This window comes from Rhopalosiphum maidis, chromosome 4, assembly GCF_003676215.2.
Source record: "Rhopalosiphum maidis isolate BTI-1 chromosome 4, ASM367621v3, whole genome shotgun sequence".
Classification (NCBI taxonomy): domain Eukaryota; kingdom Metazoa; phylum Arthropoda; class Insecta; order Hemiptera; family Aphididae; genus Rhopalosiphum; species Rhopalosiphum maidis.
This window is the reverse complement of record NC_040880.1, coordinates 3,584,866-3,606,929: the sequence shown is the minus strand read 5'-3', so window position 1 is coordinate 3,606,929 and position 22,064 is coordinate 3,584,866. Positions and strand designations below refer to the sequence as shown.

At 24.5% G+C, this 22,064-nt stretch overlaps 1 protein-coding gene and 1 long non-coding RNA gene across 2 annotated transcripts in view; one reads left to right on the top strand and one right to left on the bottom strand.

The window, feature by feature from the left end:
• The window catches only part of LOC113549234 (disintegrin and metalloproteinase domain-containing protein 10), an 83,569-nt gene that overhangs the window by 5,726 nt on the left and 55,779 nt on the right, over positions 1–22,064 (top strand). The window lies entirely within an intron of this gene.
• LOC113549235 lies at positions 601–7,911 on the bottom strand. The gene is made up of 2 exons (XR_003404916.1): positions 7,417–7,911; positions 601–1,226 (listed from the first exon to the last, which is right to left on the bottom strand). It is a non-coding gene; the product is annotated as an uncharacterized LOC113549235 (long non-coding RNA).

The following is a 22,064-nucleotide window of genomic DNA, read 5'->3' as shown; positions in this document are numbered from 1 at the left end:
CTTTTACATATAAGAGTGTGTGCGTGTGTATATGTACATATGTGTGAGTTTTATCTTATATTTAAAGCTATCAATTATTATAATTATTATAAATATGTTATTACTATAATTATTATATATTATTGTATTTTATTGAATATTACTTATCATACAATTAAAAATTTAAGATATATGATGGCTAAGTGCACATCATTACATCCACCCTAGCCTTTTTTTTTTGATGCGTCCTCGCATAAGAATGTAAGCATATCATATAAAACTAAATTAGTAGAAAAAATTTATACAGTGAAGATTACAAATTATATACTGTAATTTTTTTTTTTTTTTTTTTTTTTTTTTTTTTTATTACATTTAGAACATTAATATAACTTATATTAATATTATATGAGTTAATATGAAATTATGATAATAATAAAAATTATAATTGTAGTTATTGTAATTATATATATATATATATACAAGATAAAATGGTACTATATTAATATTACAAATGACAATGCATACATGTTTTCAAAATAATAATGAATATACAATATAACTAGGAAATAATTACATTTTTTTTATATTGTGACCTGGTAATTATGTTCAATGTTGACTATATTTTTTTTTTTTTTTTTTTTTTTTTTGAAATTATATTGCATATGACTGTTAAATTGGATTTTGAAATATTTTAATATGTATTCATATAGATAATTTTCTGATATTTGGGTATAAACTTTTTTGCTTTGAGTTTGTGATTGATTTATTGACTTTGTCTCGTTAACTTTTAAACCTGTAATTATTCCTCCGTTTGGTAGATGGTATGTTAGTCTCTGGTGTAATTCAGAGCACCGGGCACTGCCTAATTCAGTTATTTCTGTAAAAAAACCATTTTCTACCATTTGGGCATCTTCTAGAATTGAACACCTACTTATAAAATAGTTTATTATTATTGAGCATGTTTTATAAGGTATTTGGTAGGTATCTGTTTTTTGTAGAAGTTGAATTCGTTGAATTGATTGGGTGTGGATTTCTGATGGTGGTTCACATGGCTCCACAGACAAGCTATTAAATGCTGTTATGTTGAGCTTGGGTCCATTACAGTCATATGCAATAAATCCATGTACCATGTGTAATTGTAAGACGATGAGGAGAGGTGTGAAGTTCATTATGAATATGTTGAAAGTTAACTAGCTATAGTATGCTTGTCTTACAATCTTATAAATGTATAATATAAAATACAATGGCTGCTAAAACAAACATAATATAATGTAAATAGTTTTAAAGTTAAAACTAATATTATTATTATTTATTTTATTATTAACCCCTTTTCTTTTTGTGTAATAATTATTTATTATTTCTGCGTTTTCTTCTTTTTTTTTTTTTATATTATTCAAATCATGTTTTTATTTAATTATAATATGATTATTAAATTGTTCTGTATAATTGTATGATCTTATTATTTATAATTTATTTGTTATATATTTATTTAAAAAGATTAGTTTATTTTTTTTGTTAAATAATATCTGATATTTAATTTATTATTATTTATTCGTGATAATTAATTATTAATGTTTTCTCTTGAGTGATATGGTTTAAGACGCCTACCGTGGATTATATCTTCAGTTACTTTATTATCTAAAATAAGTTCGACTTTATAATTTAGGTCATTGATTTTTTCTAAGATTTTAAAAGGACCTCTATATTTTGGACCTAATTTTGGAGATTTCCCTACTTCTGAAAATGGAAATTTAATAAGAACTAAATTTCCCGGATTAAAGCTTATTATTTGATGTGATTTGTCGTGATATTTTTTTTGGTTTTGTTGAGCTATTGAAACTATACTGGGGATTTTATTACGTATTTCATTTAATTCAATTAATGACTTTTTTATATCGTATGGTAGATTATCTGGAATTAATTTATTGTCAATTGGAAAGTATGGTTCGAAACCATGCATTAAATAAAAAGGACTATATTTTGTACTAGTTTGTGGGGTAGCGTTATAACTTAGTGTTACGTATGGTAAATAGTATGACCATCTAGATTGATTATTATTTTCTATGTAATTTTTCAGTGAAGTAGAAAGCACACCATTAATTTTTTCGACCAGCCCCTGTGATTGGGGGGAGTAACTTGTAGATAAAACTTGTTTTATACCTAAATTGTTACATATATCTTCCACGAGTTTATTTTTGAAATGAGTACCTCTATCGGAAGAAAATATTTTAAAACATCCCCAATGGGATATTATTTGAATCATAAATTTAACTGTCGATTCGGCAGAAGCTGAAGCGACAGCTTTGGTAAATATGAACTTAGTATTATTACATGCGGCCACTAATATGTATTTTTTTTTATTACTAGTGGTTAAAGGACCTAAATAATCAAATGTTACTCTGTCTAATGGTCTATTTGATAATTGTATAGGTTGTAATTGACCTATTGGTTTGCCTTCTGATTTTTTATTTATTTGGCACTTATGGCACGTTTTTATAAAATTAGTGGTGTCTTTAACCAAATTTTCCCAATAATATTTATTTTGTATTTTATGAATTGTTCTTGTTATACCGGTATGACCTCCCGTAGGTGATTCGTGATATGATTTTAATATATTATTAATTAAAGATTTTGGAATTACTAAAATTGGTACGAAATTTTTAGGAGGGGTAAATTGTTTGTAGTATAAGATTGCATTTAATAGTGTGAATCTTCGCGTTTTTCTTTTAATATTTTTAGGAATATTTTTATTATTTGGTTCAATTATTGCTTTAATTATATCAGAGCAGAATTTGTCTTTAGCTTGTTCATTTTTTATATTATCTGAATCTAGATTTATTTCTGTATGTTCATCTTGAACTATATCAATTTTATTAATTGCATTCCTAGATAAAGCATCTGCAATTACATTTTCTTTACCTTTTTTGTAAACTATATCAAAATCAAAATCTAATAATTTGAGCGTTAGTCTGGCTATTCGAGCGGAAGGGATTTTTAAATTTCTATAATATTGAAGGCTTATATTGTCGCAGAAAACAGTAAAATGTCTTCCCCATAAATATTCTCGGAAGTAAATTATTCCAAAACATAAGCCTAAAAGTTCTAGGGTGGTTGAAGAATATGTTTTTTCATTAGCCAATAACTTACGCGATGCATAGCCTATTGGATGTAATATATTATTATCATCGGGTTGTTCAATATAGGCTCCTAATCCTGTTATTGAAGCATCTGTTGTTAGAAAAACATGTTTATCGTCATCAAAGTGTTTTAAAAGTGGTTCAGAGATTAAATAATTTTTTAATTTTTTAAAAGATTCTTCATGTTCTACTTTCCAGTCTATTTTTTTATTATCTCCTTTTATAAGTTCAGTGAGGGGGTGTGCTATTTTTGCAAAATCTTTTACGTGTTTTCTGTAATATGAGCACATTCCTATAAATGACCTAACTTCTTTTTGAGTTGTTGGTTGTTTGAACTCAGTTATTGCTTTTGTATTTTTATCCATCGGTTTAATACCTTCACGAGTTATTATATGGCCAAGTAATTCAATTTTGTTATTAAAAAAGAAACATTTACTTGTTTTAAGAGAAAAATTTAATTTATCCATTATTAATAAAGCATTATTTAAATTGTTTAAGGCTTGTTCAAAGTCTTTGCCATAAGATGCTAAGTCATCAATGTATATTATGAGAGATTTATATAATAATTCTGAAAAAGCTTCATTCAGTTTTCTCTGAAAGATACTTGAGCTAATTTTTAGGCCTTGTGGGATTCTAGTAAACGTGAATAGTCCATGACAAGATGTAAATGCAAGTTTATATTGGTCTTCTTCTTTTACAGGTAATTGAAAAAAACCACTATTAAGGTCAAGAGATGAAAAATATTTTGATCCTTCTAGAGATCTTAATAAATCTGTAGTTCTAGGTAAAGGATATTGATCTGTTTCGATTCTATCATTCAATTCTTTATATGAAACTACAAGTCTATAAGATCCTTTTTCTTTTTTTTTTACTAAAAAGGCTGGAGCTGCAAATTTTGATATTATTGGGCGAATAATATTTGCATCGAGTAATTTGTCTAATTGTATTTTTAATTCTTCTCGTTGTTGTGGAGATACTCTGTGTGGCGCATTAAATTTAGGGTCCGTATAATTTGGTTTCAATTTTATTTCGCAAGGATCTACGTTAGCACATTTTATGTGTGAAGTGTCTGTTGTAAAGAGATGAATGAATTTTTTTAATAACTCAACTACTTTTTTATGTTGATATTTATCGAGATGTTGAGATATATTTATTATAGTTCCTTCACTATCCATAAGTATTTCTTTGTCATCGGAATTATTCGAAATTGTGTTTGATATTTTTGTATTAGTAATTACTGGTTCAATGTTATCATTATTATTAAGAGGTTTTTTTATATCTATAGACTCGTTTGGAATTGTATTATCAATATGTTTTTTTTTTATGCTATTTATTAAATGTTCTAAAGGCGGTATATCATTAATGATAATGTAATTAGATGGTATTTTATTTGACATTTTATCTGCTCTTGTTCCCGGAATCCAATGCGTGTTTTTATCAACACTATATAAAACGATTATGGACCTATTATTATAATTCTTATTTTGATAGATAATTGCCGTTTTATTAGTGTCATTGTAAATATAAGTATCGTGATTATAATAATCAGAGATTGCGGCTAGTTCGTCATCAGACATCCAATAATTAGGCAGCTGTGTAACATTCAATAATTGTAAGATATCTGCTATGGAAGTAATTTTATTTAATTTGTTGTCGTTTAAAGCATTGCATACAGCATAAATGCCACAGTTTCCATCTCCCGCGACATTTTCTCCTGGTTTATAATTTACAAATACTGATTTTATTTTATTATTATCTTTTGTATTATTAATGTCTATATTATAATCATAATCTATTTTTTTTAATTCACTTATGTTACTCATATTTTTATCATTACTTTTAGTATTTTTAAGGTTATTGATGGGTGATTTAATTTTATTATTGGAATTATCGTTAATATTATTTAATTGTTTTAATGTTTTATAAAAATAGTAATTCTTATGTATTAAATTTATGACATTTTGATGTTCTTGAGTTTTCCAATTATTCGTTATGTGTGTTTTATCTTTATGACAAATGAGAAGATTGATATTTGTGTTAAGAAATTCTGTAAAAATTGTTTGTTTGATAATTGTCCAATTACATTTGTCTATGCCTGAGGCAATTGTAGGGATAGCAATTTTGAAATCGTGTAATTTTTGCATTGATTTTTTTAAGTTTTGTATAGTAAGCTTTATGTTATTATACTTAGGTTTATGAAAATATTTTTGCTTTGTTACTAGGTGATAAATTATTTTATTTCCGATTTTTATTGGAATTGCGTCGCCTATTTGTGGGTTTAGCTTTTCAAGTTGAGGCGTTGTGTTTCCAAATTTTGTTTTTATGCGAGAAGCTATTCCTTTAGACATTTTTAAATCTGCAGATATGCAATGGGCAATCGAGTAGTCAGAATCTACAAGAAATATATCAGCAATTTCCTCTTTAATATTATTAATATTTGTATTAGATAGATTAGTGTAAGTTTGTATTGTAATTGAATCATTTAATAATAAAGTATTATTATGAAAATTTATAATAGCCTTATTTTTGTGTAGAAAATTATTTCCTATTATTATATGGCATGTTAAATTTTTGACAATAAATACCGATGTTTCAAAATCCTGAGAATCGATTTTTAGTTTAATCACTGTAGATCCATATACAGTTAAATGGTTGTTATTTGGGCCTGATAGAATTATGTTTTCTTTAATTATTTTATTTTCAGGGGGAACAAGCGTGTGTCTAATACAACAAATATTGGCTCCTGTATCAATAGTTATTGGTACATCAATATTATTAAGTTTAGCACGAATAAATAAAGGTTCAGAAATATGATTAATTTTGTAAGTAGTTGCTGGTTTTTTAACTGACAATGAAGGGTAACAGCGAGTGTCAGAAAAACTGTTTGACCTATTTATTAGTTTTTTTTGAATTGAAAATTTTCTACAAGTTATTGCTGAATGTCCTATCATATCACATAATTGACAATTAATCGGGTTTTTTTTTAATCGACAATTTTCTGTGAAATGATTATTTCTATTACAAATTGTACATTGTATTTTGTTGTTATTTTTTGATGTATTTTTGTTTTTAAAATAGCAAAATTCTGTGATATGATTGTTTTTAGAGCATATTTCACATTTTTTTGTATTTATTTTATTGTTTGAAAAAGATTGGCGATTATTTTTAAAATTATTGTACATATTAGAATTGTTATTTTGAACTTGAGGGTTTATAATATTTTCTATGTCGGTTTTAAATTTATTGTTGTTTTCATTAAGCAGATTTATTTTTTCATTTATTTCGTTTGAGATTTGATTTAGTTTATGAGTGATTATATCAGTTTTTATTTCGGAAGGAGATTGATTTATTTCGCCCGTTACCATAAATTCTACCATTTCATATTTTCTTATATTGTCTTTTAATAATTTTAGTGTTGAATTATCTAATATTCCAATGTATCTAGTAATATTTGGTTTAAGACCGTTCATTATATGTCTAGTTATTTCTTGTTGAGCCATTTCAGAATCTATACGTCTACAAAGTGATTCGATTTCATTAATGAATGTCATAGGTAGTTCATCATCTAATTGCTTTCTTTTTTCGAGTAATAATCGAAGCATATCTTTATGAGCAATGTGTTCGAATTCATTTCGAAGTTGTTTTTCTAAATCAGCCCATTTATTGAAATTTTGATTTTCGATGTTTTCATAAAAAGTTAGTGCTGGGCCCTCTAAAAATGCAGGTATGAATTGTAATTTTTCTTGTTCGGACCAGCCATTAATGGAAGCTGCTCTTTGATATTTTTTTAAAAATGCATCTATACTATCAGATGAAGAATCGGAAAATATGTCAGGTTTGAAATAAAGTTTTTTACTCTCCATTTTGTTCGTTTTGGTTTGATAATTTTCATTTATTGTCACAAAATCGTCCGGGCAAGATTCACCGTTTAAATATTTTAATAATCTATTTTTAAGTTCTGCAACTGTTCCTACACTATTTAAATTTCTTTTATTTAATTCTAAAATTAATTGAGGTTTATTAACTTTGTTTATTTCATTTGGCAGTGAAATAAAAATTGGTTCTTCTATTTCATTTTCCTGATTATTATTATTTTGTGACATTTGTTTAAAAAAAATATGTTCGTTTTATTTGTAATTTAATATTTGTATTATTATTTCGGGGATTTTTAAACGCGGTAAGAGCCACTAGTTGGGCGCCACTTTGTAATGATCGAGAAAGAATAACAGTAAGTTGATTGGGGACTATTATATATTTCTAAATTATTACTTGCTAAATAATTATATTTTAATGATATTACCTCTCTGCTTCCTGTGTCGACTTGCTTGTTGAAATCGTGGTTCGCGTTCAAGATGTAATATGAGGTGATCGATTTATATTTTGAAATAATTAGACCTTTTTTCTTTGAATCACAATTGTAATTTTATTTAACTTATTTTTAACACTTTTTAATATATATATTTTAATCAATTACAAACTTATTATTATGTCTTATTGTATGAACGATCTGCGTAGTCTCTTACACTCGCTTTTGACCATCCGCACAATAAGACGATAAAGACTCCCCAATCTTAGCGACTACTAGTCCCCTTATATATCTAATTCTTTTACATATAAGAGTGTGTGCGTGTGTATATGTACATATGTGTGAGTTTTATCTTATATTTAAAGCTATCAATTATTATAATTATTATAAATATGTTATTACTATAATTATTATATATTATTGTATTTTATTGAATATTACTTATCATACAATTAAAAATTTAAGATATATGATGGCTAAGTGCACATCATTACAGTAATATATTAAAATATTGGCTCTAACCATGTACATTTCCTAAAAACTAGGGTTGTATGATTTTGTGTTGTTTAGAATTATTATATTATACTCATAGCGACAATGCCAAATTCTTATTTTTTGATAACAATTTTTAAATTATGAATTTGTGAATAAAATAAAAAAAATTGAATTTATTATGATGTCGAATAAAAAAATATAAAATAATCATCATCTTAAAATATAAAGAACTAATTTAATTTGAAAAAATAAATCAAAAATAATCCTGAATTTGTTTGTTAGTTACTTAATTTACTTATTTGCATGATAAATATATATCATAAATATAATTTTTATTTGATTGTATTAAATAATTTTACATTAATAAACAAAAATTGTCTAAATACAATAAGCACTTTAAATAAAACTATAAGTTGAATGATGTATTTATAACATTTTTTTTTTTATATAATGGAAAATTTAAAATAAATTAGAGCACCTATGCTGTACTTTATAATTATTACCTATACGTAAAATTTATAAGTATTTATTTTTACATTTTTAACTTTTTTTTTTATTAATTTTTCTTGGTTATTTCATATGTAACTTTTTGACTTCTATAGAAGATTTATTATACAAAAAATATTCGAATCTTCCTCTCTTTAAATTTATATTTTAACAAACGTTTCTAAAGTGGTTTTCTTTTAGTCGAAAGTGAGTGGTTGTTTAGACATGCTCTAATTCGTAATTATTATTTCGTCAAGATCGACGTATAGTTTATCGTCTACTTTTTAATTTTTACATACAATAAAATTATTTATTTATCTTATAATTCAAGTTGGAAATAATCTTCTATTGTTATATTTTAGTAGCTTGTTTTATATAATATTTAATAGTTATTTGTAGTTTTTTTTATTTAATATATGTTCATTTACAAATATTTATTTAGTAGGAAATTTGTAAATTAATTGTAAATTAATCATTTTTAATTTGTTATAAAAAGGCATGACCTATGTTGTTATTTTGTTCATACTATTTAATACTACTGTAACTGTCAAGTAAATAATAATCCTATCTCATTATAGTAAAGTGTCATAAACTCATAATATATAGTATTAGTTAAGGGTCAATATTTTGGTCAACCTTCACATTATTATTTAATTAACCTGGTATAAAAAGATATTGTATAAGTTCGTTCCACAGTCAGCTTTAATTATAAAAAAAGTCCGAATCCTATAGTAATTGAGTTTCCCAATGATTTTTGATTCTTAGCCATAAGTCACCGATTAAAAGGGCACATTTCAACCTTGTTAATCGCAAACCTTAAATGACGTTTTTGTCTTTGATAATAAAATTGTACTACCTAACTTAACCTGAATCATGTTACATATGCAATTTGAGATTTCTGATTCGAATAAAACTAAAATTAATAATAATTATAATAATATATTACCAATTGTTTCTACTTTAAGAATTAAATACGTCTTATTTTTTTATCAAAATAATTAAGGTTAAAATAAATCCAATGTTTATATTTTTACAATAAATTGTATGAAGTATTTGACGAGTTAATTTTTTTTGTACGAATTTCAAATTTTATTTTATTTTTTTTAACTGTTTTTGAAAATCAAGAAAATATCTAGATTTATATGTTATAATCCACAACATTCGTTATTCAATACCAGGGATAAATATAAATAATAATAGTTGATATTTTTATATGAACACAAAAGTAAAATAAACAAATTGTGTAACCGTCGCGAGAGTACCTACATGGGATGGCAGATGTGACTTGTGCCGCGGCTGATGCCAATGCCGCCATCATCGACGACAACGATAGAAGAGCGAGGGCCCCCACGAGGTTAGTCACCTCTCTTGTCTGGTGCGTTGGATGACTTGTTGCGTGTGAGTGAGTGTGTAAAATATGCAAGTGTATGCGTTTGTACGTACTTTGAGTTGACTGCCCCTTCCATGCTAAATGCTAAACACTAGAAAAAACCTTACTCATACACCAATGAGACTATTTGAATATTTTTTTTCCATAGGTAGGACTCGTCTATTAATTTATTTTTAATAATACGTATAAATAATATAACCTTGAAAATGCCAACACTGATAGGTTTATTTAATAATTTCATGTTATCGTACTTTTATAATATTTGGTCCAATATAATTACCTATAAATAAATAATATAGGTATTCATTTTTTAATTTTTAAATAATTAGTAATTTTAGCAATGAACCATATGTGTTATCGCTGTCTTACAAATATACAACATAAGAAATGTGTGTCCAGCAGAACTAATCTTATATTGCTGGTTAGGTTGATATTAAAATTAGAATAATTCAATCTAGTATACATTTTAAGAACATATTTTTATCGTGTATTGACTATTTTACGAGATTAAAATTTTTATACGAGTATGTGTAAAATATAAAAATGTATAAATGTTAATAAATCGAAGAAAAATTGAAATGTTTTAAGATACTATGATAGCCAAAACACGACACGATAATGTTCTTAAAATTAATATTAAGTTGAATCAATCGAATTGTAATATTATCCAACAACATAAAATTGGTTTTGTTGAACATTAATTTGATAGGTTGTTTGTAAGATGGTTACTACATAATATGTGGGTGGTCTCCTCTTAAATACTCGTATAGTATAGCACTAGTTATTTTAAATTATTAGTACGGAACATCTCAAAATAATTTACATTTCAATATTTTATTTACTTACATTATAAAATAACTCTTATAGATTAATATTACAAATTTCATTTTTTTGATTTCTTTTTCTAAATATTCTTATAAAATATTATATTAATTATTTTAATATGTTATCTCTTACTTTATTCATGTTATTAAGTATTTTCCAAATTGTAATACAGTTTAACAATAACATAGTAGTTAAATTTAAATTATTTTTTAATAGCTAGAATGAAAGAGTGTGTTATATTTTTTAAATTTATAAAAGCAAAAATAATAAATATTTAAAAATATCATCACGGGATAGTGGCATTTATCTGTGATTCATATTTTTTGTGTTTCTTTTTCATATTTTTTCACAATATTATATGATATTATTATTATTTTATTTGTTTTTTTTCAAATTCCATAAAACCATAACAATTTTTTTTAAAAATATGAAAAATTTCTTAGGTTCATAATCATAAATAACTGTTTAACTAATTCATTATTTATGATTTTTTTTTAAATTTTAAGTATAATCTAACAAATATATATATATAAATACTATTTATATTTATCATCAATACTGTCATAAAATACACATTATCGATGCAGTTATATACATTATATTAGAGAATAAATTGATCAATGGTGACTTTAAGGCCAAGCTATATCTTCTATTATCTTTTTATATATTACATCATAGTACACTATACATTTGTATTGTAGTAGGTACGTATATAATTTTAGCAAATGATACACAATGGTAGTGTATTAAAAGCTATAGTGATGAAGTTCAAATAAAAAAATAGTGTCAATGACCAATGCAAATGTACTTATAACATTCATAATAATGGTTTTTTAAATTTCGTCCATTGTTATTATCTCAATGACCTATTGATAATTTAATATAGTTTTCAAACTTGTCACATTTATTATATCATTATTTTTGTCACTTTTTGTTTGTCCATTGTGTATTTATGTCATAGTCATACCTGTGACTAATACTAAACTGATTTGTTACATGTTATATATCGCGTTATACTTATGTAGTTGTGTAAGTTGCATTCGCGTGGTTATTAAAATAAATAATTGATAATCACATTTAATTTATTTAGTTTTGTAAAATATTATGATAAGTTATTTATTTATATAAATTATATTGGCAGTTTAAATAAGTTCTTATTCAAATAATTTTAAGCTGATATTAAATTCTTAATTTGTAACTCTTTAAAGTCCATTCAAAAGTTAAAATAATGTTTGGACGTTTTTCAATTTAAGTTAAGATTATTTAATAGAGTGATATAATAAATTAAATTTCTGTATACTTAACCAAAACAATTTATTTTACTATAGTCTAACTTAATTTATCATAGGTTATTTAACAAAGTTTAAATAGTATTGTTAGCCTAATAAATTATTAAGACACCAATATGTTTTTTGAAATATATTTAGGGAGTATAAAAATATAATCCAATTAAATTTTACCAATAGCATCAACTTTTTGTTTAATTCACACCTAATCATTTAATAAAATAAAATTAAAATCCATAATTTAATATTGTAATTCAAAAGGTGAATAAAAGAGAGATTTTAGCTTTTTTTTTTTATCAAAACACGTATTTATAAAATAATGAAATGTATACATATTACATATTATACTAATACCTACTTCTAGAAATTCCAGATGTTTTTTGTTAAATTATAAATAATGAAGATAAAAAAAATAGATAAATAGTATACTTTTAAATAGTCTTGCATAATATTATAATAAATAAAGTATTTGGTCAATATACTACTTGTAGAATTTTATTAAAAAAATTATTATAAGTGTTTAATTTATTTATTTTCATTAAATTAACTAAATGTATAAGTTTATAATGATGTTAATTTTTGTTATATACGATACGTCTTACTACCTTAAATAAATCATAAAAATAAATTTCTACAATCAGCACCGGTGTTATGATTCTGCAGTGCGATTAATGATACTATTGTACAAATAGCGTTATGTTAGAATCTAACAGTTGGATTATACTATCTTTAATCGTCCTTCATAAAGAGTAAAAAAACAAAATTATTTCATTATAAATAAGTACTTATTTGAGTTATTTTTATTTATCTTTTATTTTAAATTCTAAAAAGAAATTATGAATTGGTTTTACAATGATATGTTATTTTAAATTATTTTATTTTAAATCATTACATTTTGGAGTAAAATTTGTTTTGGTTTTTAACATTGAGGATTATTTCTGGAAGCAAATTTAATCTAGTTAGTAGTTAAGTATTTACAAAGTACTACTTTGATAGGTCAGAAATAGGATTATATTTATTTTGAATAATTAAGAAAAAATAAAAAAAAACCTCAGAAAAACTAGAATATTTATATAATACAAGTTTTCAAAATAATTTTGTTTTTTAATTATCATTAAAAAAATAATAATCGTAGGGACTTGACATTTCATAAACTATTTAGATTAGTATTTTATAGAATTTTTAAAATTTTTATAATATTTTAGATTTTGTAAAAATATTTATAGACATTTAACATGTTTGGTTTTAATATTTACTTATGTTTTATTTCGTTTAATTAAAAATATTCTGTGTAATTAATTATTTGTACCGTTTGTATGATTAATACTTATTAATCTTAATAATGCATTAACAGTACACTGTAGTACTCATATGAGTTGTTTTAATTTTAATTTTTAATTCAATTAGTTAAATATTAAACTATAGGTTATAGATTGATTTAGTTGAAATTATATCCAAAGCAAGTAAATTGATATGTATTTAATTGATGATTACAGATTATTGGGCAATATATATATTTTATACATTATTTTTGTAGCATTTAACTTAGATAATTTCAGATGAAATGTTTCAAGAAATAAATATCAATTGAACAAATAGCTGAATTCACTTTATAGGTCTAACAATCTCTGTTTTACTTTTACCATTTGTAATGTCACTTTGAATTATTCAGTTCTAGATAATGGAATTTTGCAGCATGGAGACACCTAGAGTAACTTGCTGTGAGTCACAATAATACTAATCTTCTTGTTTTATCCAGAATTACACGTTTTGTTTTGTTAAAATGAGAACAATGCAAATGGAATCTTCGAAGTTTTCCACTTAAATAAGATATCGTTATGTAATGTATAGATTTTATTGCGATGCATTTCCTTATATTAGAAATATATTTTACGCAAATAAGTGGGTCGAATTCATGTAATATTTTTTTATTTTTACTTTTAATATTTTATTTTTAAATGAATTTTCCATGTTATAAATAAATGTGTTTTGCTAGGTACATTATATTTTAATAGTACAAAAATAATATATATATAATCTACAAAAGTAGATACGTATATATAAATAATGATTTAAAACTAAACGTTGATTTGTATAATTTAATAATAAATACATGTATTTATGTTCAAATTAAGCTATATATTCATACTCTGGATATCTGTTATATTTTTTACAAGCTCTGGGTGGATGAATAGTTTAGGAACAGAAAAAAAACGACTAAGAACTCGAGTAAATTGATGTTATATATTAAAGGGTGTACTCGTATTATGAATTTAACAGATATAATGTTTTACTGTTTAGAATATGAATGGATGTGTAATATAAAGTATAATAGTGTTTTTATAATTAATTTCATTGAATATAAATTACCAACTCCTTGAGCACAATACAATACTTTGTATAGTTAAGGATTTAATTTAATTTTTTTTTCTATAAACATGCTTTTAGTTAACATCTACATATATGTAATGTAATTTTTGTTGGTATCATTAATGTTATCATGGAAATATTAATACTTTTTTAATATAATAAAATTACCGTAAAATGATTCATATTACGGAATTTAATATACCTCATATTAATCCAGCGCGACGGTATTATTTATATGGTAAACACTGTGGGTTTAAGCATTTACAATATTACGTTCAAGTTTTAGGCACTTTAGGTACTTATACTGGTTAATTATGTTTATTTTATACTTATTTATACATATGATTCTCGATTAATGTAATTTTATTTGTTCACTACAATCGATGTTCAATACAATAATAATATAATTATGTTATTTTAGTTCATTGATATCATACAAGTGGCTTAAAGTATGTGTGTATGAAAAGTTGTCCATTTTTATTATTGAATGGTATAGCGAAAATATTTTTTAGAAAATTTCGTGGTATTACGAGGCGCTAGGAGTAGTGGTAAAGCTGTAGCTTATTAATAAATTAAATTTATATTGTTTTTGAAACAATAATAATCGTAATCGTAGTGAAGTAGTCCTAATTAAAATAAAATCTCGTTTTAACAACATTATACAATTGTGTTATTTTGAAACAAGATTGTAAAAAATCAGAATATCAATGATTTTTTATAATTGTATAAAATATATACTATATTTAATCTACTATAATTTAAAAATACCTAGCTCTTTTTTTATTGAATACGTATAGGTTTGATTAATATGTATTAGGTAGCAGATACCATAATATTTTTATAAAAGCACAGCTATGAATATATTATGTTCCATTTAGTTTTTTGGTGTTAGGCATGTCATAGGTGGTTGTCATGGATGTAAATTATATTTTAGTTGAAAATGCATACATTTTTTAATTTAAACACATTAGACTGATAATTGAATACGATATTTTCTTTAAAAATTTTTACAGAAATATAATAACTACAATAATATGTATGCATCATTTTGTTATATAGACATAACAAATTCAAATTTATAGAAAATTCAATAATTAAATGAAAATGAACGATTTTACTTATTTTATAATAATTCAAAAATGTATAAGGACTTGAAACTTTTTGTCAATGTGTGTACATAATGCATATGCTATTATTACATAATTAAATTATCAAAATATATAGATTTATTTTAAGCTATTTGGTATTTATTTTATCATTAGTCTAACCTAATTGCTCACAGTTTTTTTTTTATTTATAAGAACCATAATTATCTATCATCGAATTTAAATTTTACACATCTGTTATAGTGATCAACTAAAAAAGTAGTAGATTTTTATACTTTTATTCACAAATTTCAGAGTTTCGAGTAAAAATAATAGATATACTTTGGTAAAGAGTTAGTATATTATAACGAGGTGGTTCTTATCAGCCATCAAAATATTTTATCGTCAACTATAAACGTATTATAACAGTAAAAAATAATGTAGGTACACTAAGTCTTAATGAATATTATTTTAATGTTAAACTTTAATGATAATCATTTTTCATTTTTTGAATAAAAATAGATGAAAAGAGAAAAAAAATATCTGTTCATTTTCACGATTTTAACGAATTTTGTAAATATATTGTGACGATGTATTTTCTATATTTTTTACAAATATAAAAAAAAATTAAAATTAACGTATACTCATACCAATATGTTAACCATTCTACTTAAAATTTAAAAACAGTTTTTATTTAATTAATTTTGAAAATGTCTACGATTTACCAAAATTTACCTATGTGGTTCATAGTTAACAATTGTTTAAAAATATTACTTATAGTAATATTGTCGCATTTTTTTATTTATCCAATGATGTATAAATAGTCAGTCAGATATTTAATCTTTCATTCAAATAAATAGATATGTAATACCTATTTTGAATCTAAGGAGATTGGAAGCGATGATTTTCTGTCTTTGTCTAACACACACGTGACATACGATTATAGACATGTTCTATTTCCAATTTTCCGATTGATATAATGAAGCAATAAGAATTCTGAACACAGATTTGAATTTGTCATCAAGTATCCTTGAGATCGACTTTCCCACATATTTGATTTTATCTTCCTCAAAACTCTAAAAACATTTTATTAAAAATTGATATATTTAAACTTTTGGAAAAGTTAAAATCAAAAAATCACTGTTTTCAATCCTTTTAACTACAGTTTGTATCCTTCTTTTTTTACAAATATTGTATTTTTTAATAGTCATTTTAACTTTAAAACGCTTAATTTATTTATAAAAACTATTAATGAAAAATTCAATCAAAACTTTTTTTAAAACGTAATTACGTATATAATTATATATTGGATAAATATATTATAATGTCTCTATAATTCTATATATACTATATATCAGTTAACATTTCTTATGTTTAATATGTATTTACAATGAATTTATATAGGTATATACTATATATTATTTATCTAAATTTTTTATTTATGTATTAAATCTGATCTGATTAATATAATATTCCAGTAATAATTTGCATGATAATATTTCTAAAAAAGAAAATTAGGTACGTTGTGAAAACTTAAAAATATATAAATACCTATCAACATTTATTATTATTGATTATTCATATTTAATAATAAATATAAATTTTTGATTTTGAGCTTATATTATAAGCTTTTATATTAACCATCAACAATTTTGTTAGATATTATGCTTAAAAATGCCAATTATAAAAATATTGTTTCGGTGTCATTTTGTTAATACCATTAATAGGACTATATTATGCTTTTAATTACAACGTTGTCTCAGTAGTTATACTTTATGATTATTATACTCTATTTTCAATAATTACCATATAGTATAACCATTTTAGTAAATTATTATATATATTTCAGTATTTCTATGCAATTTTTAAATATTTTTAGGGGTAGAGATAAATATTTTTTATAAATCATTATAGTATTGATTACTAGCATGTATGTAATAATCTATAAAATTGCAGCTACTTATGTCTTTAAAGTTTCAAGAAAATTTGTCATTGGAGTAGATACCTACACCTTTTATCATAGAAACGTTCAGGCTTAGAATAAAAAAGTTAATTATTTTTAAAATGAGGTTTATATGGTAAAATATTATTTTTTAAGTATGAAAAAAAAATTATAACAGAATGTTTTACGTTAGAAAACAGTTAAATGGGAATTCACGAATAAACGACGGTTGTATTATTTATAATATACATAATACATAAACAACTGTATACATTAAAGAATTTATTATCTATATAGGAAACGCGCTCGTTTAAATTATTCTGTTTTACTCGAGTGTACATTGCAAATGTATGAATTAAAAATATAATTATAAGAATTAATTAATTATTTTTTTTATCAATGAATTGCTATATATTATTCACAACACCATTTATCAATATATGTGCTATTAAATTAAAATAAAATACCTATTGAATAAAAAAAAATAATTTAATTTACTTGGGCAGACGCGTAAAGAGAAGAAGAGCACTGTGTACTGTTTTGGTTTTTGTGTTTTTACTGTTACTTTGTGGATCAATAAACGAAAAGTCCGTGAATGTTTTTCGGGGTAAAAATTAGGCGTCCCTCTTGACATTCCGTTAGTGCGCTCAAAAAGGAGGGTCCCATTTCGGAGAGGCATTTGGTCGCAAGTTAAACTCCAGATTTCAAACCGTTGCCTTGGCATATATATTGAGCACGGTCCATTTTACTGTCGCTTATATATATATATAAAATCGCCTTGGATACTGTAACAGTATGACAATAATTGTGTGACAGCAAGTTAAATGAGTCGAAGTGGAGGGTCGTGATAGTGTTCGAGTGACAGTGAATGGTATTAGTGGTATGTAATGGTGGGGGGGGGTAGGGAGACTTCGTGATTTCAAAACTGGGCCTTCGTTATTTTGCCATGTAAAGGCTCTGTGGAATTCTGAATGCGGCAATTCAATTTAACTAATGGCCGCCGTCGGTATTAATTAAAATAAATCCCCAGAGGGTTGTATGGCAATGTTGGTGACGTGGTCCACATGTAGGTACCTCCATATATTCTGTACAGGTGCTATTGTTGAGTCCATTGTAGTTACCATAAGTAGATAAATGATAATTGATTATTCATAAGAAAAGGGGCTCTCAGAGTCTTGGTTGAGGAAGTGCTAAGTTATAATTATATCATACCATATTGTATTTTATATAATTATATTATTATATTAATTTATACTTTATATTTTTTATAATTTCGTTTTCAACAATTTATAGTTTTTTAAAATTACTAGAAGGGGTGGTCTCTATGGATCCTGGAGCTATTCTTGTAAGAAATGTAATTGGAGTATCCAATAAATACTACCTACAATATAATTACGAAAAAAAAATTCAAATTTATTACTAATTTACGATCACATTTTTATATATAATATACGTATTTTTTTAATTGAATCGTATTGTCTTCAAAATGTTTATTAGGTCAATGCATACACAATACACATATACCTATATTTGTCACGAGGAATTGATACTGAGTATGTGTGTGTGTGTATTTATACACAAGATTTTATAAATATTTCAGATGTTAATTATTGAAAAGTCTAATCATAAATTTCCATAGTTTTAGTATTTTTAATTTAATTCGTTGTTTTATTTTTTATTTTGATACATTTTTTAATATTTTTGTTCAATGAATGCAGTCCGAATTTCAATTGATTAAATAGATAAGAGATAACTTAATAAATATCATCTAAAATAATGGTAGAATACATTGAATATTTATGAGATATGATCAATTTCGGTTTGTTACGATACAATTCACAAATATAAAATATTATAAAATAATAAAATAACACTTCATTATGTATAAGCTAGTATTGTTAAATATTATCTAAATATATATGTAGTACCTATATAATATGTGCATGCATATTGTTTTAATATTTTCATGAGAAATCAAGTGGAAATCAAAACTACAAATTGGGTTGATATTTTTGTTTCAAAACTTCTGCAATCTGCAATAACTATTATAGTAAAAATAACAATTTGTTACGAGTTTAAGACAATTTAAAATAAAGTTTTGGTGGCAGTTGAGAAAGATATTCTATCAGATTGATGCAGGTTTTACGTATGAAACTTTTTAATGCGATCTAAACATTTAATTTGAAATCATTGATTTGTATGTTAAATTATTTAATATTAATAAATTAATAATTAAGCAAATTAATAAGTTAACAAAATATATATGCTTTATAGTTATTAGTTTATTACCTTTGTTATTTTAAATATAACTTAAACATATGTACAAATTAAAGAAAAGTACCTAATAAGTGCACTTATAAAACACATTATAGTGTAATAGATTAATTAAAATTAACAAATCTGTTAACAACTATAAATAATGGATCCATTGTTTAGAATCGCTTTTAATAGGATTAAATGTAACCATAAATAAATTAACGCTTAATATAGGCTTGTATATTGTAAAATGTTAAAATAATTATATAAATACCAGTATAGAAATTGTATACATTTATAAATAATAATATTTCACGTTTTTTTAAATTTCATGATACATACGTATTATAATAATTTTTGAAAAAACTTTGATGATTACATTTATTAATGATGTAGGATGATAAAAAAAATAATTTTATAATATTTATAATGGATGTAAAATGTAATGTTCGTTATTTTATTATGATAATGAATCTCATTACGTGATGGCTACTTGTGATTTAATAAAAAAAAAAAATACAATCGTTATTGAAATATAAAAATTACGTGAACAAATTTAAAGAGTTAGCAGTAAAATATTTGTATTCATAAGTTATTAATATGTATAATATATTATCAGTTATATAATATATATATATATAACTTTATTATTCGTATTAGGTATTTTTATTTTTATTGAGTTATTTTAAATAATAAATTTAATTAATAAAAATAAACATTCTAATATTTTATTTTAAATATAATTACCTAAAAGGAAAAAGATTTAAATAAAATAAAGTATGGCCTAAGACAATTCATTATTTAAGTATTTTTATAGTAAACTATAAATAATATAAGTGATTTTTAAGCTAATTTCGTGTGTAGAAATATATGGCCAATCAATTTTTCTTATTTCCAACTGTATTTTAGAATCTGTAGGCGATGAAATATAATTCATATACGCTTTAACCATATTGTGGTAAAATAAATTACAGGTTAGTTAAATTATTTCTATTGCGGTTATTTCATTTTCACAATAAATATTTCTTAAATATATCGATGCTATAACGCTACGCAGAAAATGTTAGACACTTACCTACCTATAATTGAGGTATATCTGTTTATTTAAAATGGGTCAATTCTTTTGAATGTACGGTTTCGTTTATGATTTTGAATATTTTAACACGATTTTATTTGTGGTTTGGTACATATATATTTTTTCGAATAAATATCATCAGTATTTTTAACGTGTTTATGATTTTTAAAAACAACTGCAGTCTCTTTACTTCATTATACCCAATATTAAAATCATTGAATTGCATGTTATTATAATATCGTTCATAATTTAATATAATATATGCAATACGCATTCAAAAACCATACGCACAAATATATGAGTTTAATACACACATCACAGCAACGGCTAACTATTTACAACTGCACATTTGTGTTATAGAATAATAACGTGCACAGCGGTGTGTGTGCATGTATGCATATAAACATGTATGTATAATCTAATACATATTACATTTTATATAGGCTGTGCGAATAAGGGCTATCAGAATATCGATTTAGGTGTCCGCTATGTACAACACGCTGCAGTGGTGAGCGAAAGTGTGGGGCACATTCCTCAGCAATATTTGCGTTTTGCATATAGTGTATATATTATAAATTATATGTATATTTATTTATGGTATGTGTGTGAGAGAGAGAGAGATAGATCGATGAGTGTTGGGTGGTGGGTGGGAGTGAAGAAGAAGGGTGAGCACAAGCGAGATAGGTGTGTGAGTCGTTTTCAATTATACAACCAGTCAGATTTATGAAGGTATTATTTCTTGCCCTCCCCTTGGCGTGCATCCGGGGCGCCGCGGCGGGTGTTGGTGTTTGGTCATTATTTTTCCACTCGCGGCCACTATCCCTCTGCTCAAACAACTATTCACATCCACCACCACCACCATCACTGCCACCGCCACAACTACTACCACAATGTGAATCACCCGATAATAGCATGTTCACTGCGAGGGGTGGTAATATATACATACGATTCTTCTCATTGCCATTGCTGCTGCTGTTACTGTCTTATTGCTTCTATTCGATACACTGTGATCAGTGGCATATATAATAGTATTAAATACACACGGACTATAACGTGATTCATTTATCGTTAGTCAAAAAGTATAAGGTATTTCAAAATGTTTTTGAATAATAACTTTTTAAATTATTCTACGATTATTATAGTATTAACCCCACGTCGCTTCACTTAAAATACCCTTAATGTGTAAAATGGTAATTTTCCAGCAGAAACAGTTTACTGTTTTAAAAAAAAATCTGTTTAAATAGTTAGAATATATATAGCAGGGGTGGCCAACATGACTATGTACGCGAGCCACATATATTAATGTAATTATATCAAGAGCCAAATTATCTAATCTGTACTTTTATACCACAAAATTAATAAAGATAGTTAACATCCGATAAACATATCAAATTTCGAAATATGAAATAATAAAATAATAATAAAAACATTT